Here is a 25,599-nt window from a genome sequence, read left to right as displayed (position 1 = left end):
GTGGGGCCTCCCCACCAGCCCACCCAGTGCTCACTCAGCTCAGGCCCTGGAGAGGACATGTGCTTGGACACTGCCCTGCAAAAGTCACCTCCCTCCTTCTGGACTAGGGATTCTTATCTTTCTCATTTATACCAGTGAATTAAAAGAAAGCATACACCCCAGATGTTTCAAAGCTTCCTGGAAAATTCACAGAGTGAACTGCTAAAAAGCTTTTCAAAACAGAACTGTTTAAAAGTACACAACTTAACCTTGCTCCCTTTTAGCACCCGGTTAACTTATAGCTCATGCTTCCCCTAGGTGGTACCAATGTATAACTCTCATCAGGATGGGTCAGGATACCTACAACCACATGACCAGGGCCTCATGGGGGAGGGGTTGTATATTTTACAAGTACAGATTCCAGAGTTTCTCTTGCTGACATTCTTATTCAGGTTTGGGGAAATGCCTAGCTAGTAGTGCTCCTCAAAATTCCCACCATACTTCTGATCAGCCAGGCTCCAGGCCACTGCATCTCAGACTGACGTGGTGGGGGCAGGACAAGGTTAAGAGCAGATGGCAGCACAAACTGCCTTCAGTAATTTCTGCCTTCTGGCCAGAGGGAGCTGGGATGGCTCACCTATCCCTTCCTTCTCCACTTCCTTTTCCCCATGGGGTTACTAACAGCATTAACAGTGGGCCAAGGGCTCCTTCCTGTTACTGACACACTGCACGAATGGGGGAAGCTGGAGTGGGGCCATGGGATGGGGTCCCCTTCCCAACTGACTGCTGGAACCCTTTGTTCTGACCCACCTTCACATGAGGTGCCTTCCAGCTTTCACCCATCCCTGTGCCTTATCTGACTGCTCCCAGTGAGAAGTTACCAGGCCCTGGTCAGAAGTAATTTAATCTGTCAAGGGCAATACCATGGTGACTACGATGGTTCTCTTCTAGGAATGTCAATGGCCCTGCACTGGCACTGAGAGTATAAAGCCCAGTGCAGCTAATCTTTTAATGTACTTTCCCTGGCCTCACTCACTAAGAGAGCCCCCATTCAGTGAGTGCTCACTATATGCCTGCTACAGTGTAAGTGCTCTGGGAATAGGGCCTAGGATTTCCCTTGGGTTCCTGGTAGAGGTAGTGAGGAGCAAATTAATCCACTCCAACTCTTCAATGTATTAGCTGGCATCCAGGCATATCTCTTAGCTTCTCTAAGCCTCATTTGTAAAACAGGATTGAGAATACATTTACTTGACAGGGTTGTGGTGAGGACTAAGTGATTTAGTGTGCAGGGCACAGAAGAATGCCCACCCAGAGTAAGTGCGCAGAAAGTACTAGCTGTGGTGGTTATCATCATTGCAAGTGATCAGCAAACGTCACAGGTGATATGAACAAATGATTGCTGCCATTTCATAAATCCTTATGTACTTCTGAAGTCCTTTGACTTTATAAGGATGTTTCTCTTCTTCCTTTCACTGTGAATGTTCTCTGGAACAATGAGGTACAGGAGTGTATGGAGATACTTTTCACCAATACTGTAGAAAGGAAAACTGAGGCTCAACTGGTGAGAAAGGTTCCATTAGGTTCCTTACAATCCCAGATTTGTGGGGAAAGTAAATCAGTGCTTGGGTTCATCCTAGCTTCTGCTGAACAGAAAATCTGTTCTTGGGCCACATGTCTGGAATCTCCTTGTCCCATCAGCTTGGCATCCAATCTTCTATTCCCTCAAGTCAGATGAGGGGAGACTGGAGGCTAGTATACTTATGTACTTTTCACTCCAGACTCAATTCCTGCAAGGTGAGACTTTATACCAGATTTCCACTCCTAGGGTATTTTCAGCAATGACCCTTTAAAAAAACCCTGTCTGAAATATTCACAGCATCTTCTCCAATACATCTCCTGCCAATAACCTGTGGATTGAGGGGTGCTGGGTGGTCCCATTGCTTAGGGATATTAATTGCCCACCATGAACAGAAAGCATTTATTTAAATTCTTAGACCATGACAGAGGATGAAAGAAATCTGAGTTTTCCCCCTGCATCTATATTAAATAACAATGGCAACAACAACAAAATGCTACCAAAATGGTAACACAACTGGGGGTGAAGAGAGAGAACAAGGGTTTCTCACTGAAAAAGAATATTTCCTCTGTTTGTCCTATTTATTTGTATAGGACAAAGATTTATTAAAGTTTCTAACTGGAGGGGACAAGTCATTGTTACTATGAGTCAAAAAAGGATATACTACCCTGTTTAAAATCTTTACAAAAACAAGAAGTGGGAACTATGATTTCTACCAAGTCAAGAATGGGTAACTTGTTCAAGGTCATGGGACTAAGAGAAAATGTAGCCAGAATTTTAACCCAGCAGTCTGACTCCAAAGTCTGAGCTCTCTTAACCACCAGAATGCACAATTGCCTCCTATATCAATCAGTCCGATTTCCTTGATGCCTAGCTGAAGAAACTGAAGCTCAGTCCCAGAGAAGCAGTGCTAATCTGCCTTTGGTCACACAGCTGGCGAGCAGCAGAGCCAGGAAGAGATCGCCCCTCCAGCTGTGCCTGTCCACCTGCCTGCAAAGTACGGCAGCTCCCACTCATGGTTCTAAGTGACTAGTAAACAGCATCTGACACAAATACAGGAGTGAGATGAGGCAGGACACTCTTCTTTAAACCCTGAACTGTCCAATGTTCTTAGTCCAAATTTTCTGGAAAACCATATTATACTTGCTGGTTCCAGGGAGGGAAGGGACAGCCCTACTTTCTGAATCTCTTCAGTTCTACCAATCTGACCAGTGCCCCTCCTACCTTCTATTCCCTACACCTCAGAGTCACTACTAAGATTCCAGGGGTCCCTTTCACACCAGCACAAGGGAAGGGATGAGGAGAGTTTCCCCTGCTTCAGAGAACATCTATCCAAATGAAAGCCAGGCTTCCTGGCTTCCTCCTCACTGGAGAGTGCCCTGGGATGATCCACCCAGATATTGGCCTAGCACCCAAGACAGATGGCATAGCTGGGAAATAGCCCATGTCACAGGGCTAGAGGCAGGGTCCTCAGATCCAGGACAAGGCTACAGCTCCCCAAATGGGAGATTTCTATAAGGCTCCATCTCCCATGAGCTCCTAGAACTTACAGGTCACCAGGAAGAAATGTATGCTACAGTACCAGGGATGAAATATGGACCATGCAGAGGGTGTGGCAAGTGAAAGAGAGAGAGCGAGAGAGCCTCTGCTAAAGTCTTCTGTGGTTATTAGTAAGAAGTAGAGTAGGTATGTTCTAGAAGAGCACAGTGGTTAAGAATAAAGGCTCCGGAGGCACTATGACCTGTGCTCAAACTCTGTTTTTGCTGACAACAGCTATGTAACTTTGGGGGATTCACTTAATCTCTCTACACCTTAGTTTTCACATCTGTGAAATGACTACAACTAATAGTACCTTCCTCGAGGGATTATTAGAAGGAAAAAATGAGTGAAAAGTTTCAAAACATAGTGGGCTGATCTCTTTAAGTTTCCGTATTATATTGTTGCAACCCCTGGCCTTGTTTCAACTGTGATCTATCGCAGACCTGCAGAGGCAGGAGTAAAATTTTTTCTCTTAGAGGTGCATCTGAGACCCAGTGAGGTCAGATGACTGCTCTGAGGCTTGAAAGTAGTCAGCAAATCAGCGGGAGAGCATTGCCTGGGCTGGGCAGGCGGGTGGGCAAATGCTCCAGTCTTCAAGAGGCTCATGGGGAGGCTGACTTCCTACAACCAAAGCTGGTGCATTATGGTAAGGCCTAGGGGTGATGTTTATGCTAAGTGCTACATGGCTAAGGATGGATGGAGGAATTTTTGTTCTTTCCTTAATGAAGGGGCTTGAAGTAGAGGAGGAAGGGAAGACTTCTCAGAGTGAGAAAAATGTCAATGGTGCTTGTCAGGCAAAGGAGGAGGAGCCTTCTAGACAAGAGAGAGGCATTTACAGAAGACAGAAGGTGTAAGGGTCTCAACATCCCAACCCAATCCATCCCTCCACTCTAGTGTCATCAGATCTGCCTAGAGCCCTTCAAAGGTTCCTTTTGTCCTCTCCATAAAGTGTGCCCCACAAAGGCAGCAGATAACTCCTCGTATGCTCCCTGAGCATTGAACCAGAAAGCTGGCTGTTCCAGAGTTAGCAATGCCATGTACCTTTCCACGAGCTGATTACTCTGCCAGGGATTGCCTGTCCCCATCTGCCTGCCATCTGCTTTCCCCAATCACAAGCCACAGATCCATAATCTTTCCCACATGCTGTTTCTCAAACAATCTTTCACACTCAATTGCTCCCAATATCTGACCAGTGGCACACAGTTTCCCCCAATGCCTTCTCCTGCCCGACTTGCACTGTAGTTCAGTTGCACATTTCTGTCCTCCACACAGATGCCCATATGAGTACATTTTCTCTTTCACAGTCCCTCCCATGGAGCCTCCACCTCACTCTCTTCTCTCAGTCACATGCAACAACTCTCACAGACCTATCTTCTCCTGCAGTCTCCCACACCCTTTCTCCCTCGCTGAATTCCCTGTCTCACACACAGCCTCTCATTCTCCCATCTAACAGACACCTTTTCTCACCACAGTCTAACAACCTCCTCACACATGTCACATGTACCTTCCTTTAATCACACACACCTTCATACAGCATCTCTCCTGACAGTGCTTCACACACATCCTCTCACAGCATATTGCCTCAGCTCCAGCCCAATGAATCTCCTCTCCTCTACCTTTCAAACTCTCCAACTCCCTGCTGCCTTCCCACAACTAGCTTCTAGCTTCCTCTACACTCTCTAAATGCCCTTTTCCAGAAAGCCCATTTTGGGTAGGGTGGTGAGGGGTGTCTCAGACCTTGCTTCCCACCCAGCCTTCCACCACAAGGGAACCAAAAACTAAAGGGGCCAGGATGGCGGCACTGCCCTTCCTTCAGTCCCCCTCTCCCAGTTCACCACTGTACCACAGTTGTCGTACAGCCCAGGCTGGAAGCCACCTCTCATGAAGCAGCTTGCCCCCAACCCATTTCCAAATTCATCCTTGCTCTTGGACTACTGGCACTCACCCCTGGGAGTTTTTACCCACCCACCTTGGTCTCCTTCCCATCACACCAGAATGCATGATTCTGAGGCCTAGGCAGAGCCAATATAAATATTTATTCCTCTGCTCCTGGCTGGGGCTGCTTCATGGCTAGAGAAAGGGGGAGCTTTGTCAGCACGGGAGCCAGTCAGGAATCAATACCTTCCTAACTTCATGTTGGTTGCTCCTGTGGGAGACACAGGAGCACCTTGGCTGCTCTGTCCAGTATCCATGGGGAAATAGAGTCAACCCAAAGCTGGCCAAGCACATCTGCAGGCTGGTGCCCAGGGACTTAGGCCACCTCCATCATGAGATGTGTGTATACTCTCAGGGCTGGACTGGGGAGAGAGGCTTCTTGTTACAGGGCAGTGCTCCCTGCCCTCTTCCACTCCCCCTCACCCCCAGTCTCTAGTGCTCTGTCAGCCAAATCCCAAAGGTCACCACTGTCCTGACTGCCACAGGAACAATGTGAGCCTTTATGTGGCTCATCTGTGCCCCAGTGTCCTGCTGACTCAGGGCTCCCAGGATGGGGATCATAGCTCCCTGTCACCCGGATACCCAGCTCCAACACTTCCCTTTCTCCCTCTCCTTTACTGGAATCCTCAGTGGGGCAGTAACTTAAACACTTGCCAACTTAAAGGATGAAAGCGCCTAACAATGCTTTGGTTCTTGAGCAGAAAAAAAAAAGGGAGCTAGAACAAGGCGTTTAATACAGATCAAAGAAAGAGAACGGGAAGGAAGGCCCTGCCCAGGACCTGGATGGCAATGATATTTCACTTTTCACATGACTGCACTGCTTCTGCTTTGTAAAGGCCTCTTACTCACTTTCCACAATAAGCCTGCAACTCTCATACTATTGGTCCTGTTGTGTTCCTGTCATGCTTGAGCCTGGGGCTCAAAGAGATCATGGTTTGTCAAGTAACACAGCTGGCAAAGGGCAGAAAAACGTACACAGTGAGTGCTCAAAAGCTAAGGGGTCGATGATATTCTACAAGAGTTACAACCTTGTGATGAATGGACCCAGCCCAAGTTTGTACAGAGGAGAGCTTCTCTGCATATTTATTCCTCTGCACCAAGGCTTTTTTCAGCCTACTTCTCTTTCCTATTTCCCTATTCAAGTTTTTTCAGCCTTCTGGAAGGAGCCTACTTAAATTCCACGAAATACACAGGAAGCATCCCTGGATTGTTAACTACTATACCTTGCCAAAGTCAGGTCAGAACTCTGAGCATCAGTTTGCATTATCTGCAAAAATGGAGGCAGTATTTACCTTACGATGCAGTGGTAAGGATCAAATGAGGCCAGATGTGTGACAGCAACTAACAGTGTGTGATGTGAGTGACTACTCAATGTGTGAGATCCAGACACACACAATTCTTATCTCAAGGCTGGACCATCTGTCTTCCCATGGAACTGGAGTCTTTCTGAGTTTTTCCTTCTCCTCCACCACCACCACCACTACCACTACCCAGCACCTTGTGAAACCAAGTAGGGAAGAACCCCATTTCTTTGTCTCCCTACCTCCTTTCCAGCAGGCCACTCACTTATTCCCAGGGGTCAGTTTTCACTGCCTAATATGGATCTTTTGCTAGGATTCCACTTGGCCATAGGAGTTAAGAAGGCGGGGCGGGGAGGGGGGGGGGCTTGCCAAGCTCCAGGGAGCACATTTGAACCTTTGCACAGGACTACTGATCTGGATCTGTGGATAAATTCCTCAGAAATGGCACAGGAACTGCACTTAGACCCAAGAGGCCCATGAACAGGAGCTGGGTCATTCCTCCCAGTGACTTCTCATAGACTCCTATGAGGAAATGTTCTGGACTCTAAAAAGGTTAGGTCTGTCTTGAAAACACCCCTACTATCGCAAGAAGACATCCTAACCATCACATGCCTCTATGCCAAATTGTGGAGACCTAACATAGAGAGGGTAGGGAAGACTGGGTTCTAATAGCTTCTCCCATCTGATGTCTATGTAATATAATATTCCTTTATAATAAACAGCCCCAGGCAGCAATATGGCCATCTGCATCCCACATCTTTACTGACTATATCTCACAGCTGTGCAGCTTCCTATGTTGCTCTCCAGATCAGGAGCCCCCAAGGCAGGAACTCTGGTGCTTTCTGTACTGTGCCTTGCTCTGGCTCCCACTCATCCATCTGTGCCTGGGGCAGGCTCAAGTTCCAATTTCCTTGGGTCCTTTAGAGTGACCTTGACCTAACTCATACTGCCATATGGCTCCCCTTATCTTGGCTCCAGCCAGTGGTCCTTACAATCCCCTCCCTCCACACTTTTGGAGTCTGTGGCTCCTCCTCCTTGCTCCTGTTGTATCAATCACCCCAAAGTAGTTTCCATATGACTTTCTCATATCTTTTGGCCCCCCACCTTCCCCATCCGGTCAGCACCAAACCATGCCCAGAACATGACTCGTCCCTTTCCCCAGCTTTTGAACACTCAGACTAAGGGACAAAGGGGGGAACGAGAACTTGGACAGGGACAGTAGCCTGGGAGAGGGGGGACCAAACAGGCTGTTATAAAAAAAGCCAGATTAGAGATTGGAGATGGTGACATGTCTGCTATTAGATATACCCAGTGAGTATGTGCATATGGGTATAATTACATATATAGGATTTGGCTAATAAAGAGTACTGCCTATTGAGTGTGTATTATGAATTAGAGCTCTGTAGTAAGGGCATGTAGAATTAGGCATAAAGTCTATATGCTCCTTAAACACATTGGGGTTACTGTTGGTAAAATGACAGGTTTCAAATAGGTGACTAAGTTTCAGCTTTACCTTCAACTGAGTCTAACTTGGTTGCTCTTCCAAGTCCCCTCCTCTTTCCTGGAGCAGCTATGCCAGTGATTCCCAAACTTCACTGACCATTGGAATCAATGGACCCTCTTTAAAAAATACTGCTGCCCAGCTCCCACCCTCAGACATTCTGACTTAATTGGCATGGACAGCAGCCTAGGCAAGGAGAGTCTTCCAGAGCTCCCCAGGTGATTCTAACAGGCAGCAAAGTTTGGGAGCCATTGAGTTATGGCATGTCTTTTAGAGCAACAGCTCAATCCGCCCAATGGTCAACAGCTTTTGGGCAAGACTTGCAGTAATGCACAATGGCCATCTGATAGCTCCAAGCTACTTATGGAGTTCATAATCCTTTCCTGGTCTCCAGGCTGTGTGTCCTACAGGAGCTGATTACAGTTACTGCTTCACCAGCTTCCCATCCAGTGTGGCAGTATGGGGAGAGTCAGACCCTGTGGGAACCCTGCTCCTGGCAGAGAGGCAAACAGAGGGTGAGAGGGGCCATAGAGAGGGGGCTGGGTGGGGGTAAGATCAGCCAGACAGAAGACTGCAATGCACCCAGCACAAGTGACTCAATGCTGTCTTGGGAAGACTGGCAGGACGAGGATGACTGCTACATGTTTTGAAGGACTGGATAGAAATTTTGGAGTGTGATGATTAATTTTATGTGTCAACTTGACTGGGTTAAGGCATACCTAGAGAGCTGACAAAAATTATTTCTGGGTGTTTCTGTGAGGCTATTTCCAGAAGAGAGTAGCATTTGACTCAGCAGTAGCCCTCACCAACATGAGTGGGCTATCTAAATATTGAGGGTGTAAACAGAACAAAAAGGTGGAGGAAGGGCACACTTGCTGATTGAACTGAGATATCCATCTTCTATTGCCCTCAGACATTGGTGCACCTGGTTCTCAGGCCCTCTAACTCAGGCTGGAACTACACCAGTATCTTTCCTGGGTTTCTAGCTAGCAGATGGCAGATAATGAGACTTAGCCTCCATTAACTGTGGGAGCCAATCCCTCATAATAAATCTCTTTCTACTTTCCCATGAACCTGACTGGCACCTCCCCCTAATGGGAGATGTGCTAGCCCTACCCTTCAGGCTCCCAGTGACTCCACCTTCCAACTCCTGGTGGTGCCACCCTGCTGAGGTCTGGGAAGAAGCAAGGACAGACTGAGTTGTGTGGCTCTAGGCCAGAGGCCATTTTTCCCTCACAGACCTAATCTGTGTAGAGATCTTTCTTCATACAGCCAAATCATGGTCTGTCTGGGACTGGTGAACTCTGTGTCCTCACTCTGATGACTTCCTGAGACCCCCCACCCCATTAAGGTCTGAGGGCACCCGCTTGACTTGGTATACCCTGGGACAATTGCTAAATGGCCTCAGATCCAGCACTGGCACTGAATTTGAACCTGTATATATGGAGTATACCACTTGCCCCTACCTGGTGACTCACTGAGAACCTACCTCATGCAACTTGAGTACTACCAGATGCTCTTTCAGTGACTGAGCCTAACAGGAAGGCAGCAGGCAGAGACAGATCTCAGGATGCCTTGGGACTTTTGCTGCCCTTCCCCTGGGCTTGGTGCTGGTATATCTTGGTCATTCCTATGCATACCTAGGCTCAGCAGACATCCACAAACTGTGAATGGCTTTGTAGCTCCAAATAGGTTGCCCAGGGCCATTCACAAGCAGTAGTGTTCCTCCCAAGAGGCTCCAGAGACAATACAGCCAGTAGCCAGACTCAAGAAACATCAGAGCAGGATCCAACTAGCATCACAAGCAGCATATCAAAGAGAAATGTCAGGAGGCACCAGACCCTACTGAGGCAAATTCCACTTTGTATGCTCAGCTCCTGCACAGCAGCTTGTACACTGTGGTTGGGGTCAATCCACGCAGTTACCCCACCTGATGGTCAAACCTATACATGAACAAGACAACAGCAATCAAGACTCAATTACAACAGAAGGACCCACATAACCGACACAAGGGACATTCCTAGAGCATGGGAGCACCAGGCTCAGATGATCAAAGAGACTGTGACACTGGGTGCAAGGGCATTTATTACATAAGACTACCCTACAAAGACTGGGACACATAGCAGAACTACCTAAAACACAGAAATTAACGCAAAGAGGCAGACAAAATGAGACAAAAAACAAAACAAAACAAACAAAAAAACACTGCCCTAAAGGAAAGAACAGAAACAATCTCCAGAAAAAGAGACGAATGAAATGGAGGCAAGCAATTTACCAGATACAGAGTTTAAAAAATTATTATAAGGATGCTCAATAAACTTACTGAAAACTTCAACAACGAGATATCAAGCATAAAAAAGGATATAGAAACCATTTTAAAAAGGACTACTCAGGTATGTCAAATACAATATCTAATATCAAGAATATACTAGAAGGGGACTTCCGGCCAAGATGGAGGCTTAGACGGACGCGCTCGGTCTCCCTCTACAACTAGAGAGGAATACAACTACTTCAAAACAAAGGATAACTAGAAATTCCAGAAAATAAAACTACACGGAAGCCCAACATATGAAGTTATAAACCAGCGGCGCTCTTTGGGCAGGTAGGACGAGAGAAAGGGGGCGGAGCTGTTTGCGGTCGCACCTGGGACAGCGGCGGGGAGAACAACCCCGGCTGCAGCCGAACCCCTGGCAGCTCGCGACCCCAACGCTGGGGAAAGCAGCCACCACATCGCCTTGAACAGTGAGGCCCAGGGGGGCAGGAGGACGGATCCCGGTCTCCTAGCGTAATAACTGTGTGAATCCATCTTGGACCCCCGCCCCCAAAGAAAGCGCCACAGGGCTGCGAAATAGGTCGCGGACAGGCACCGGTCGCTGGATTGTGACGCGTACACAGGCACTGCCCCCTACAGCCAGCCCAAGAAAACAAAACGCTTCTGTCAAAATGAGGCAGACAACTATAGAAATCCCGGTGGCACAGCTCACCAGGCAACAGATGGAGAACCTGACAGATGAACAGATAAGAAACCTGTCAGATGATCAGTTCTGGGTCATTGTTATCAGGTGGCTTACAGAATTCACAAAAGATTTGGAAAAAGATGAGAAAGAAGTGAAAAACACTCATAACGAAAGGAACAAAACCACATACGAGACAGATGGTGAGGAAATAAAATCCAGAGTTCATTTCAACAAACCAGAATATGGAGAAGGAACAAGCAGTCAACCAATGCAGCGAGAGGAAATGGGAAGCAACAATGAGAGGATCAGAAACCTCTGGGACAGCTATAAAAGGCCCAACATAAGAATCATTGGTTTGCCAGAGAGCGAGGAAGATGAACTAGAACTTGAAAAATTGAGTGAAAATATAATAAAGGAGAACTTCCCAGACTTGGGGAAGGAAGTGGACTTACAGGTCCAGGAAGCACAGAGAGTTCCAAAAAAACTGGACCCAGGGAGAACCACTCCAAGACACATTATAATCAAAATATCAAAAATTAAAGATAAAGAGAGAATCTTAAAAGCAGCAAGAGAGAAGAAAAGAATTATGTACAAAGGGGTCCCAATTAGACTGGCAAGAAGGGACTGGCAAGAAATATTCAAAGTAATGAAAATCCAAAACCTATAACCACGAATACTCTATCCAGCGAAATTGTCATTCAGAATAGAAGGACAGAGAAAGTGTTTCCAGGACAAAATAAAACTGAAAGAGTTCGTTAGATCCAAACCACTGTTATATGAGATGTTAAAGGGACTGGTTTAGAAAAAGGAGGATCAAGACAATGAAATCTAAAATGAAAACTGCATCACAAGAAACAACAGAAGCTAGGGAATTGAAACAAAGGCAAACTAAACAGGCAACGAGACTGGAAAAAGAACTATAGATACGGGGAACATATTGGGGGGAGGTCAACAGGGAGGGGGAATGGGGAGAGGGAGAGAGATGATATAGGCATTAAGGATCATGGTAGGAGGGAATGGAATAGACAGAGAGAGGTTGAGAAGAACTGTATGCACAACTAATGGACATGATCTAAAAGGGGGGGACACCGGGTGGAGGGGAGCAGAGGGAAGGGAAATTGGCACAAATGTAATATTATAATCAATAAAACACATTAAAAAAAAAAAGAATATACTAGAAGGGGAGAAACAAGATGGCGGAGGAGTAAGTGGAAGCTACACTAACCTCCTCCCAGAACTAGTCTGGATTTACAACTTAATTTTGGAGAAATCATCTAGAATAACCAACCAAACACGAGCTGGAGAGAAGTCTTATAACCACGGAGAGACAGAAAAGGCCACTACATCACAACGTGACCGGTAGGGAGTGTGGAGACGCGGAAGGGCTGGCTGGGCTCACACGGGTGGCAGCTGAAGGGACTGAGAAACAGCTCAGCAGCCGGGGATTCCCCCTGAGAAGGGCAGGGTCTAAACCCCCAGCTGAGCTTCCCAGCCTACAACAACAGAGTGGAAAGTAAAATAGTATCCAGCTGAGAAAAGTGAAAAGCCACAGGGTTTCTTGCTAGCTGGAGAGAAACAGCGGGAGGAAAAGAGCTCTTAAGTGGATCACATACGAAAATATTTTGCCCCCACTTACCCTGAGCACAAGCAGAGGGAAGGCAGAGAGGACTGGAGACGCCTGGGGAGAATTTGGTGTGGTGGCTTTCAGGGGAGAACTGGGGAAGCAGCCGGCCGGGTCCCAGTGCTGACTCGTCCCCAAACTGCAGGCAGACCATTCCCCTCCAAGTGGCGTCAGCCTGAGGGGAAGCAAAAGCCCTGCCTACAGGAATTAAGCTGCCACACCCACGGTCCTTAAGCCTGACAGCTAATCACAGATTGAATAAATTAACAACTAAAGAAGCCAGACAAAGGCAGTAGATCCCTGGAAGTCTCCAACAGGCTGCCTAGGCCCAGACTGGTACAAGATCTGATGCCACCAGGGGCAGATCCAGGAAGTGCAGATCATTCTAAGAAGCACAAACAAACAATATAAGTCACAAAAATGGGGAGAAAGAGAAACAACCCCCCATCGAAAGGAAAGGTAGAATCCCCAGAAAGAGTGCTAAGTGAAATAGAGGGGAGCAAACTATCAGATATGGAATTCAAAACATGGATCATGGAGAAGCTCAATGAGCTCAGCTGAAACTACAAAGAACTCCAGAAAAACTACAAGGAACTTACTGAGAATTACACCAGCATGAAAAAGGACATGGAAGCTATCAATAAGAGCCAGGAGAAAATGAAGAATACGATCTCTGAATTGAAGAACACAGTAGAAGGAATTAAAAGCAGGCTAGAGGAAGCAGAAGATTGGATCAGCGAGCTGGAGGACAACTTAGACAAAAACTCCCAGACAGTGCAACAAAATGAAAAAAGACTGAACAACACTGAAGAGGTTCTAAGACAGCTGCAGGATGACATGAAACGTAATAATATCTGTATCATAGGAATTCCAGAAGGAGAAGAAGAGCAAGGGATAGAAAACCTTTTTGAAAAACTAATGACAGAAAACTTCCCTAACATGAGGAGAGAAAGAGTCACGCAAGTCCAGGAAGCACAGAGGGTCCCAATGAAGAGGAACCTCAACAGGCCCACTTCAAGACACATCATAATTAAAATGGTAACATTGAAAGACAAAGAGAGAATCCTAAAAGCAGCAAGAGAAAAACAGCTAATAACATACAAGGGAGCTCCAATAAGGCTATCATCATATTTCTCAGCAGAAACACTACAAGCCAGAAGGGAATGGCAAAAAATATTCCAAGCAATGAAAAACAAAGGCCTACAACCAAGAATACTCTACCCAACAAGGCTCTCATTCAAAATGGAAGGTGAAATAAGGAGTTTCCAAGACAAAAGAAGGCTAAAAGAATACATCTCCACCAAACCAGCATTGCAAGAGATGCTCAAGGGTCTGCTTTAAGAAGATGAAGAAACAGAGACAGAGAGGAACACGAGTACAAAGGGGGAAAATGACAATGAATAAGTACTGAAAGAAAGAAGGAACTTCTACCATTTGCAACAACATGATTGGAACTAGAGAGAATTATGCTTAGTGAAATAAGCCAGGAAACGAAAGAAAAATACTTTATGCTATCACCTGTTACAGGAAACTAATGAATAACACAAACAAATGAGCAAAATTGAACCAGAGGTATGTAAACAAGGAATAGACTAACAGTAACAAGCGGGAAGGAGGTAGGGAGAGAAGGGGGTAAGAAGGGGAAGGGTCTAGTCAAAGAACATGTATAAATGACCCATGGACATGGACAACTGGCTGGGGACTGAATATGGGAGAAGGGGGAGCAGGGTGCAGGGAAGCAAGAGGGGGAAAAAAGTGGGACAACTGTAATGGAAAAACAAACAAAATTTTTAGTGGGGGAAAAAATGAAAATATAAAGAATAGAAATGCAAGTTCAGTGAATATTAGAAGGACAAGAATTTTCCTTCACACTGTATATTTTTCTCCCTATCTGATCCCTCCAGAGTTTGGCATTCTAAAGAAGTAAGTAATGACATAGTTTCTTTGCATAAAACTAATAAGACCAGTTGTTAATAGAGGTTTTTTTTTAACTAAGGCTTTGACTGGAATGTCACGCCTAAAGGAGACATGCTTGGGCTTTGGTTGTTATCAAAAAACCCTGAGGAACTGGGATTGACTTTCAAAGGTAATAAAAGTCCACGAGATAAAAGGCCTGGTACCTTGGATGGATGTGCAGTCCATGGCAATCTTTCCAGGGAAGGAATGAAGGTTGTTTTCCTGAAAGATGCTGGATGGAACCTCAAGGCACAATGGAAAACCAGAAGGACTTGAAAAGACAGGTGTCTACAGGCAAGGCTAAATGCCAGGTATGTGGTTCTGCTTCTGTGCCCTGAAGGGCAGACTGAAGGTCACCCTCAATGTTCCTTGCGTAAGTTCCAGGAAAGCAGAACTAAAGTTCATAAGTGATCATTTGCTGCTCTTGTTGTGTTTATGCAAATGAACAGGATAAATTAAAACTGGACTTAATGCAGTCCCTTTAATGACAAGGAGGGTAATCTTAGGGAGAAAAGCCACGATTCAAGGAAAACCACAATGATCACTGGTAGACTATAAAGTAGTGCAGCTAACCGTCTTTAAAGTTTCTTTTCATTTAAAATTTGTTTTTATTTGAAAGTTAAACTATGTCTGTGGCACTATCAAAGATGTTTAATTTACAGGCAAAAAGAATGTCAAATGTCTTGCAACTGGATGTCTTTCCAATAAGACAGTCCTACAGATTTAGAGACTTGTATGTGGGTTATGTTACATAAATTAACATGTGTTTTCTGTTTTCAAAGGGCATAAGCCTACGATCTCATTACCTGAGTTATTGTCTGTACATATAGGTCTCACTTAATCCTGTCTGCATTGCTGCCTCCTGAGACTCAGTGGTTTGGCTGAACTAAGTGGCTGGGTTGATGAAGAATGGGGTGGTCTGTGGGCTTCACTTTGAAACTGGTTTCTCTTTTCTGTCCTAAAGGCTTGGACAGAAAGAGCCCAGAGGCCTGAGTGGGAAAACCTAAAGTATTTCCCTCAGCCAAAACTAAGTATAATGGGCAAAAGGGTTTTGGACAGGTGAGATGTATCTGGCACACCTTCCTCCAAAGAAGCCCTTCTTTTCCCTAATGTGGGACATTGAAAAATTAATACCTGTCTTTTGTCATCTAGTGGTTATGGATTGAATGATGTCCTTTAACCCTGTTGCCAAATCTGTTGCCTCCAGAATACAACAAGGATGCCAGCCTGTTAAATCAAGCATGCCGTTGTCCGGGGACAGCCAACCAACCTGGAGTCTGCATGATCCTTCCCCATGTGGGAAGGTCACCCTCCCCGCCACACCCCCACTCTTATTAGGGATTTCTGGACCCAAGGGTAGGTAGGACGATGACCATGTCCAGCTTGAAGCAGCTAGAAGAGCTCGAGACCTTCGCCCATTGTCCTTTATAAGATTATAAAGGGTCTTAAGTCTGAGAGGAGGGATTGTTATTTTTTATTTTTAAAATAATTATTTTAAAAAGAAGAAGAAGAAGAATATATGAAAGGGTGAGGCAGGAGAGCTTGTATGTACAACCCATGGGCATGGACTTGGGGGGGTGATTGTTGGGGGAGGGCGTGCTGGGCAGAGGGGAGAAAAGGGGAAAAAATTGGAACTACTGTAACAATATAATAAATAAAATATACTTAAAGAAAAAACAAAAGAATATACTGGAAGGAATAAACACCAGGTTGGATGAAGCAGAGGACTGAATCAGAAATTTGGAAGACAAGGTAGAATAATAACACCCAATCAGAGCAGCAGAACAAAAAAAGAATACATAGAGGGGTCACAAGATGGTGGTGGAGTCGGACATCTTTCTTGCCCCTCCTCCTAGAACAAAACTGGAAATAAAATGAAAGAGGGGACTAGCCACCTGAAATAAATAACTGAAGACTACCTGAAAAACAAACTTTTAACCAAGAACAGCCAGAAACCAACTAGAGACCCGTAGGAAGAGCAGGCCCAAGAAAGGGGCCAGCCCCATTTCCCCGGGGGAGCAGGCCAAGCTTACAGAATGGCTGTGGAAGCTTCCCCAAAGAGGACAGAAGCCTGAAACCCAGACCTGGCTCCCAAGCACAGAGCCAGGATCAGTGCCCACAGAGCATCCAGCAGTGAAGGGTGCGGGGTTTTTGTCTGCTGGGGAAAGATGGAGCCTGCTGAAGACAAAGCCACTATTTTTTTCTTAAAGGTGCCAAAGCACATGTTTTGTGTTCACAACCATTCAACCCTGGACTTAGGCAAAGGGAAGGCAGTGTGGACTGTAGTCATGCAACGAGAGTCTGGAGTGGGAGACATTGGGGATAGATGTAGGGGAGCAGTTGTGAGATATCTGTGCCGATATTCCTCAATACTTCAGCACCCATCTTTCTTTAGAAGAGCAAACCACTCCCAGGGGAAAATCAATTACCCCACCCTGTGGGATACAGCTTGTCCCACCCTCTGAAATCCCACTTGCCCCATCCTGAATCTGTTTTTTGTTTGCTTGTTTGGTTTGGTTTTGATTTTCTCTTCTTTCTTTTCTCCTATCCTGCATCTTGACCCCTGCTGAGGAGACAGCACATTCACAGATTTGGGATGTCAGAGACTGGCTTTAGGGTGCAGGCATTCCATACACTTTTCTGGAAACCAGACTGGAGCTTGCCCCTCACAGGAGAGCCATAGAAACACCCTCCTGGTTTCTGGCAGACCCAAAATTTGGGCTCTAGAGGACACACCCACTAGCCTAGTTGGGATTCCGCCCTGCAGAGTTCAGAGAAATAAGTGGCTCGCGGGTGGGGGAACAGCACACTATCTTCCCTGAAGTCTGAAAAGGCACCTCCCATGGGAGACCGAGGACTCCCATCCCCCTGAGTCCACCAGAAGCCGTCTCAGAAACAGCGCAGCAACTAGTCTAAGACTGACAGGAGGCTGGCAGGCAGAGGCGGGTGGAGGCAGGTCCTGTGGTGCCTGGGACTTTGCTGACCCTCCCCTGGACCCGATGTTGATAAAAGCCAACTTTGCAGCCAGAAACAGCCACAAACTGTGGATCACTTGTAGCTTCAAACAGGCTGCCGAAGGCTCACGTGGATAGCATCTGAAGCTTGCCTTACACCAGCTTCAGACGACATCAGAGCCATATCCAAAGGAAGAACCCAACAGGCAAGAACTAAACTCTGCTGAGACAATTTCTGTTGTTTTTCATTATTTTTCTTTTTCATAGTCTTTTTATTACTTTTCATATTTTTCTTTTTATTCCATTTTTGTTGCTCTATTTTTTCTTTCACATCACTTCTTTTACTTTTACCTTTGCTTACTCTGCTTTTCCCTTCTCTCCTTTTCTTATTTTTGTTATTCTTTTTCTTTGTCCCTTTTTCCGCAGTTTCCTCTTCCTATTCATTACTTGTATTAGTTCTTTTCTTTTTCTCCTCTCATAATCACTTTTCTTTCCTTTGGTTTTCTCTTATTCTTTTTTCTTTCTCTTTTTTTCTCTTTCTCAACTATTTCTCTTTCCACTTACATGCTTTGTGCTTTTGTTGTTGATTTTGCTATTGTTGGAATTTTTTTTTCTTGTTTTGCTTTGGTTTTTGTGTTGTTTTGCTTTGTTTTGTCAGCACGTGTACAACCACATACAAAATGTGGTGGGGCTGAACCTCTCAGTCAGCCAGTTGGAGGAGAGATCCTCCCAATGAATGGGCCAACAACAATCAGGATCCTAATATTGCATTGGCTAAAACATTCATTTAGTTTTTCTGTATTATGGCTCTAGTAGTGCTTAGTTGTCTTTAACTTCATTTGAAACAATTTTGTTAGACTGTAATTGAGACAGCTGTCAATTTTTGTGCAGCCATTTTAATACTGAAGATAAAAGAAAATACACATTTTTGGCGTATTATACTTTTTTTATTTCAAGAAAGGTAAAAACACAACTGAAACATGATAAAAGATTTGTGCAGTGTTTGAGAAAGTACTGTGACTAACAGAACATATCAAAAGTGGCTTGCAAATTTTCTTGTACTAATGACGTTTTGGCCAAATAAATCTTTGCTGTGGGGCTATCTTATGCATTGGAAGATGTTTAGCAGTATACCCAGCATCTCCCGACTAGAAGTCAATAGTGGAGGATAGATGACATGCTCAAAATATCCAAATCAATAGTAATTGATGAAACTGAAAAATGTGTCATTTATTTTACAAAAAAAACTAAACAGACTTTTTGGCCAACCCAGTAACAGAAGAGCCCACATAACCCACACCAAGGTCATTCATAGAGCATCCATCCCAGGAGATCAAGGAGTCTGCACCACTGGGTCCCACAGGACTCCTACCACATAAAGCACCCTACGAAGGCAGGGAATCAAAGCAGATCTATCAATATATAGAAAAAAACAAAAAGAGCTAAAATGGGAAGACAAAAACAAAAGAAAATAAGGAATCTCCAGAAAAATGGCTAAATGAAATTAAGGTAATTAAATTATCAGACATAGAGTTCAAAGTAATGATTATAAGGATGTTCAAGGAACTTAGTGAGAACTACATCAACATGAAAAAGAACACAGACACTATGACTAAGAACCAGTTGGAAATGAAGAATGAAATTTCTGATACGAAGAATACACTAGAAGGAAGTAAAAGCAGGCTAGACAAAGCAGAGGATCAAATCAGTGATTTAAAAGACAAGGTAGGAAAAATAATACCCAGTCAGTGTAGCAAAAAGAAAAGAGACTTAAAAAGAACAAGGACGGTTTATGGAAACTTAGGAACAACATGAAACATAACAATATTCACCATCACAGGGATACCAGAAGGAAAAGAAAGGGAGCAAAGGATAGAAAACCTTTTTTAAGAAATAATGACAGAAAACGTCCTTAACCTGGTGAAGGAAAAAAGTCACACAAGTTCAGGAAACACAGAGAATCCCAGGTAAGATGAAGTCAAACCAAGACACATAATTAAAATGGCAAAGTTTAGAGACAGAGAGAATCTTAAAAGGCAGCAGGAGAGAAACGGTTACTTTCAAGTGAGCTCTGATAAGGCTGTTAGCTAATTTCTCAACAGGCCAGAAGGAAGTGGCATGAAGTATTCCAAGTAATGAAAAGCAGGGACATACAACAAAGCCTACTTTATCCAGCAAGGCCTTCGTTGAAAATGGAAGGTGAACTAAAGAGCTTCTCAGACCTAAAACTGTCATTATGAGCAGATGACATAATAGCGTACACAGAAAACCCTAAAGGCTCCACCAAAAAACTACTCAACCTAGTACGTGAATTTGGGAAAATAGTGGAATGCAGTCAATATTCAGAAGTTGGAGGCATTTTTGTATATCAATAATGAAGTATCAGAAACTGAAACTAAGGGGAAAATCCCATTTACTACAGCACCAAGAAAAATAAAGTACCTAAGAATAAACTTAACCAAGGAGATAAAAGACCTGTACTCAGAAACCTACAGAACACTGAAGAAAGAAATTAAGGAAGATACAAATAAATGGAAGCATATACGTGTTCATGGATTGGAAGAATTAACATCATTAAAATGTCCATGCTACCAAGAGCAATCTATAGATTCAATGCAACCCCTATTAAAATACCAATGACATATTTCACAGACCTAGAACAACTACTTCAAAAATTTAAATGGAAGGAAAAATGACCCTGAATAGCCTCAGTAATCTTGAGAAAGAAAAATAAAGTAGGAGAAATCACGATATCTGGTATCAAACGATATTACAAGGCTACGGTAATCAAAACAGTCTGTTACTGGCACAGAATAGAGAGTCCAGAAATAAACCCATGTCTTTATGGTCAATTATTATTCGACAAAGGGGGCAGGAGCATAAAATAGAGTGAAAATAGATTTTTCAATAAATGGTGATGGCAGAACTGGATGGAAACATGAAAAAAAAAAAAAAAAAAAAAAAAGGAACTAGACCCACCAACTTACACCATACACCAGAATAAACTCAAGATGGATAAAAGACTTAAGTGTAAGCTATGACACCATAAAAGTCTTAGAGGAAAATATAGGCAGTAAAATTTCAGATTTCCCATGCAGCAATATTTTCACCAACATATCTCTTAGAGCAAGGGAAATAAAAGGGGAAAATGACATCCCCAAACCCCCAAACCCCATGGCCCCTTACCCCTCCTGCAGCTGTCTGTGAGATGACAGGATGTATCAAGCTGAAACCTCGTCCTGTTTTGATCAGCCTGTTGCACCCACAGCTGCCAGAAGGCCAGACGGCTGACAAGGCTCACAAAATATCTCCCTCTTCACTCTCCCCCTATAAAAACAACACTTTTCTCCTCTAGAAGGTCCCCTATAAAAGCAAGCTCTTTCTCCTCTAGAAGGTCGGAGTACTGACCACCCATGGCAGGGCTCCCTCTCTGCTTGATTTTCCCAATAAACCTCTGCTTCTCAGCTTTCTGTGTCCTAATGGTCATCTGAGCAACTCAGTTCTTACATTTTGGTGCCAAAACCCGGGATTGGGACACTAGCTCGACCAGTCTCCTGAGTCAGACTCAAGTCCCAAGCTGGCCCCAATCCTCGATCCAGAGTCTCTCAGATTTCCATGAGTCAGTGGCTCGAGCTTCCTCTCTGGCTTACTGACCGCATCCGTCTCCTTTTTCCTCCCACCCTTTCCCCAACTGCCATTTACTCTCAATCAACACTGGTCATTGGATTTGCAGGTGAGTCTTTGCCTCTGTCTCCCTCACATCCAGAGGTTCTGTTTCCTGGTCTATCCAAGACCATTCCAGGCAGTTCTACCCTGAATCTGAGCGCTCAGTCAGAACCACTTCTGGAGTCTCCTGACTCCTTGGGTCAATCCGGGCACACTCTTCTCAGCCTGACAACCTCTGGGGACGCCTGGGATGACTCAGTGCTGGTCTTGGTCTCCCCACTCTCTGGTCAACACAGGGATGCTCGTCTCGACAGATTGTGGGGCCAAGAACATTGGCTTGGATTCATTTGCCCTTTTCCTCTTTCTCGGGCTCACATTAATATCCGTCACCTTCATGGGAATCGATCCCCTTGATAACCAGAGTTGGTGGCCGGAAAACGGCATACTTGACTTTGGAGTTCTCACAGACCTCGATAACTTTCTCCAGCAGTCAGGCAAGTGGTCAGAAATTCCCTATGCTCAGGCTTTCTGGACCCTTCAGGGCAAACACTCCTTTTGCCAATAGCTCACTACTCACCAAATTCTCCTCATCCAGGAAAAGCCGCCTTCCTCTCAACCTTCTGCACAGCCTCTATCTCCTCTTCCTTCTTCCTCTGACACCTTTGATCCCGCTGACCACCCACCTTCCTATGACCCTGCAGCGGACTCCTCCTCATCGACCCTCAGAACTCCGGTCACCTGACTCCTCACAGTCCCCAGCCCCACAAGACCCCAGACCTTCTCCTCCTTATACCTGATTCCACAGACCCATCCCTACCTCCTCTTCTCTGGCTTCCTGCCCCTCCAATGAGCCTCACCCTTCTGGCCTCTATCCCCTCCCCTCTGTGAGGTCGCTGGCAGAGACGGTGTCATGCAAGTTCACATCCCCTTCAATTTGGCCGATCTTTCGCAAATTGAGCAGAGTCTCAGTTCTTTCTCTGAGGACCCCACTCGTTTTATCAAAGAGTTCAGATACTTAACCCAGACCTATGACCTTACCTACCATCCTCATTTCCACCACAACCCCAGAAGAGAAAAATCCTATCTGGGTGGCTTCCACGGCTTATGCTGAAGAATTACATGCCAACAGAGTCGCCAATACAGACTAACCCATTGGGTCGGTAGCAGTCCCTGCAGCTCCCCTTCATTGGTGGTACCAGATAGGTTCCACTGATTTTTGCAAAATGTCCCATTTCCTTGTGTGTGTCCTTGCTAGGATGTGCAAATCAGGCTTTAAAGCCGTCAACTATGACAAAACCCTTGAGGTCACCCAGGGTCCCAATAAAAATCCAGCTGTCTTCTTAACAAGACTCAGAATCCATCCAAAAATACACTAACATAGACCCCACTTCGCCTGAGGGATGCCTCTTTTACACACCCACTTCATTAGTCAGTCGGCCCCAGACATTTGAAAAAAGCTCCAAAAGTTAGAAATGGGTCCTAAGACTCACCAAAATGAACTTATTCAGGTCTCCTTCCAGGTATTCAAGAACCAGCAAGATGAACAGGAACAGAAAGAAAAGGAGAGGGAAAGGAGAGGCAAAGGAGAGGCAGGATTGGAAAGACAAGTAGTATCTTTTGCTGGCTACTGCCCTGGGGAACTCTTCCAAGGGACAAAAGAAGCCCAAGGGTAAAGCCTCCACCATCAGGAAGCCTCCAGGCCGCTGTTCCAGTGCAGTCAGGAGGCACATTGGGCAAAGATCTGTCCAAATCCCTGCTAACCTCCCCCAGGTCCCTGCCCTCTCTGTCAAAAGGTCACTGGAAGGTTGACTGTCCAATGGCCTTTAACTGGGGGACTAGACTGTCTACCCCAGCAGTGGATCCAAACACAGGCCTCTCAGTCCCAGACCTCCTCAGACTTTCCACCACCTGACAGGGCCAGGGTACCAGAGCCCCACCTCTCACCATCACAGCTGCAGAACCCAGGGTAAACATATCGGTGGTGGGTAAGCTTGTCTCCTTTTTCCACATATTCTGTCCTGCCTGAATTTTCAGGACTCCTAACTCCCTCCATCATGTTGGTTATAGGAATAGATGGCAAGGCGACCCAAGCCTTGGTACCCTTCCCCTAACTTGTCTCATTGGTCATCAGGCATTCACCCACTCCTTTCTAGTCCTCCCCCACTACCACACCTATACCCATGACTGCATACAACATTTCTCCTCCTTTTTACATCCCTTCCCCAACATACAAGACACCCCTCTACCCCAGATGGAGTCTTGGTTCATAGATGGAATCACCTATAAGACCAGCCCAAAGGGAGCAGAATATGCCATCACTACCCTCGCCTCTGTCACTGAGTTGGGAAACTTGCCCTCTGGTACCTCCTCCCAACAGGTAGAACTTATTGCCCTAACACGGGCCTTGGCCCTGCAAAAAATCCTCAGGTTAACATATTCACTGACTCCAAATATGCCTATCACACCACATATTTACACATCCAAATTTGGAAAGAAAGGGAATATATTACCTCTAAATATTCTCCCATCACCAACAAACATCTTATTCTCAAACTTCTTCAAGCAGCCCAGTTCCTGACAAGAGCAGCAGTTATCCACGGCAAGGGACATCAGGCCAAGACAGATCTCACAGCTCAGGAAAATCACAAAGCAGACAGACACTTAGGCAAAAAAAACAAGCCCATGCCTCTTTCATCCTCCTCACAATGCTGACCAAGGCACCCCCTTATGCAGAGGAAGAAAGATGCAGCCAAGTTAAGCTTGGAGCAACCCAACAAAACAGTTGGTTCCATCTTCATAACAAAATAACTCTCCCCAATAATCACGCTCAACATATTCTCACCAGACTCCATAACCAATTCCACACAGGTATAAGACCACTGCATGCTTTATTATCCCAAACAGTACATCACACTGACATGCTGACCCAGCTACAAAAAAATACCCCAAAATTACCCTATATGCCAACAAGCCAACCCCCAGGAAAAGTTAAAAACTCCCTTTCCGACACACCAAATTCGGGGACATCTTCCAGGTCAGAATTGGCAAACAGATTTTACTCACATGCCTCCAGTAAAGCGCCTCCAATACCTCTTAGTCTTTATTAACACTTTTTCCGGGTGGATCGAGGCTTTCCCCACCTCTATGAAAAAGGCCTCTGAAGTAACCAAGGCACTCATTAACTGCATCACACCCCCCTCATTTAAACTTCCCTCCTCTCTTCAGATAGACAATGGCCCTGCCTTTGTTTCACAAATACCCCAGCAAATTACTCAGGCATTAAACATTAAGTGGCAGCTCCACATTCTATACTGACCCCAGTCAGGGAAGGTAAGAACAACCTAATGGCCTATTAAAAGTCCACCTAAATCAAACTTAACACCAAAATACATCTCCTCTGGCCCAAATTACTGCCTCTAGTCCTCCTCCAAACTTGCTCAACTCCCAAAAAGCCCCACATGCTCAGCCTCTTTGAAATTATGTATGGCAGACCCTTACTCCTAGGCAACACCCCTCCCACCACGTCAGACTATGGGGACTACCTTCCTATCCTCTCACACCTGAGATCTACCCTCCGAAGTCAGGCCAATTTGACCCCACCTGCCCCATCCACTGACCACCAACAATCCCCCATTTAACCATAAGACTATGTCTATCTTAAAACCCTTACGCCTAAAGCTCCCACTCCCCAGTAATCTGGCCCACATCTGGTCCTCCTAACCACCCCAACAGCAGCTAAATTCTTAAATATCCCATATTGGGTTCATTTCTCCCATCTCAAATCTGCCCCTCAGGCACCTAAATCTCCTCTAGCCTCAGATCTTGAACCCACCATCACTCAGCTTATACTCATCCAGGAAGAGGTACAAATAAGACCACCCATGTATTCCTGCACCACCTACCAGAAACTTCATGGTTAAAATCACCTGAGCCTAACCCTTCCTCTAAATAAGCCTTCCATGGGCCCCACTCTTTATTCATTTCATCTCGAAAGACCTTTTACTGTACGAAGAGCCCCCGCCCCAGACTAGTTCTTGGTTTCTAGAATGCATCAGGGCACTCTCACCAACTACATCCCTGAAAAAACTTACTATTATACTTTCATCCTAGTTCTATCCCTAGCTGACTTACTCAAATCACCCTGACCATGTTGACTCCCTTCATGATTATGGTTATTGGTCTCCTAACCTTTGCCACCTCATATCAACATCCTCTAGCCCCCATAATATAGCAAATGGCACGCCTAACCAAAAAAAACAACTGCTTAATCTTCCCTCACTCCTCTCATCACCCAGACATTGAGGTCACTGCGTTCCCACCCAATCTCACCACCTTATATAGCCTTGCTGTCCACTTTCTCCCAACCCCCTACTGGCCCCCTCATTCTCACAAGGGTCCAGCAGATCCCTCTGAAGTGGCCCAGCCAGTGGCCACTGTCACCCATATTATCAGTCCAGCTGCTCTCAGCATCCGCTTCAGACATATCAAAGGCACCCACAACCAACCTCACTTCTTGGGCACATTCAACTACTCCTTTTTCTGTAACCACACCTTAGACCTAGCCTCTGTGCACCATGGAGGCCAACCAGGCAAGCCTCCTACCCATGCTTACAG

General features: G+C 45.4%; 1 protein-coding gene across 1 annotated transcript in view; it reads right to left on the bottom strand.

Annotated features, from left to right (window-relative positions):
• OAF (out at first homolog) overlaps positions 1–25,599 on the bottom strand; it is a 58,078-nt gene that overhangs the window by 3,390 nt on the left and 29,089 nt on the right. The window lies entirely within an intron of this gene.

The sequence above is a fragment of the Furipterus horrens genome, unplaced genomic scaffold (genome assembly GCF_987537825.1).
Source record: "Furipterus horrens unplaced genomic scaffold, mFurHor1.1.pri manual_scaffold_2, whole genome shotgun sequence".
NCBI classification, from domain to species: Eukaryota; Metazoa; Chordata; class Mammalia; order Chiroptera; family Furipteridae; genus Furipterus; species Furipterus horrens.
The sequence above is the reverse complement of the archived record's forward strand: the minus strand, read 5'-3'. Positions and strand labels throughout refer to the sequence as shown.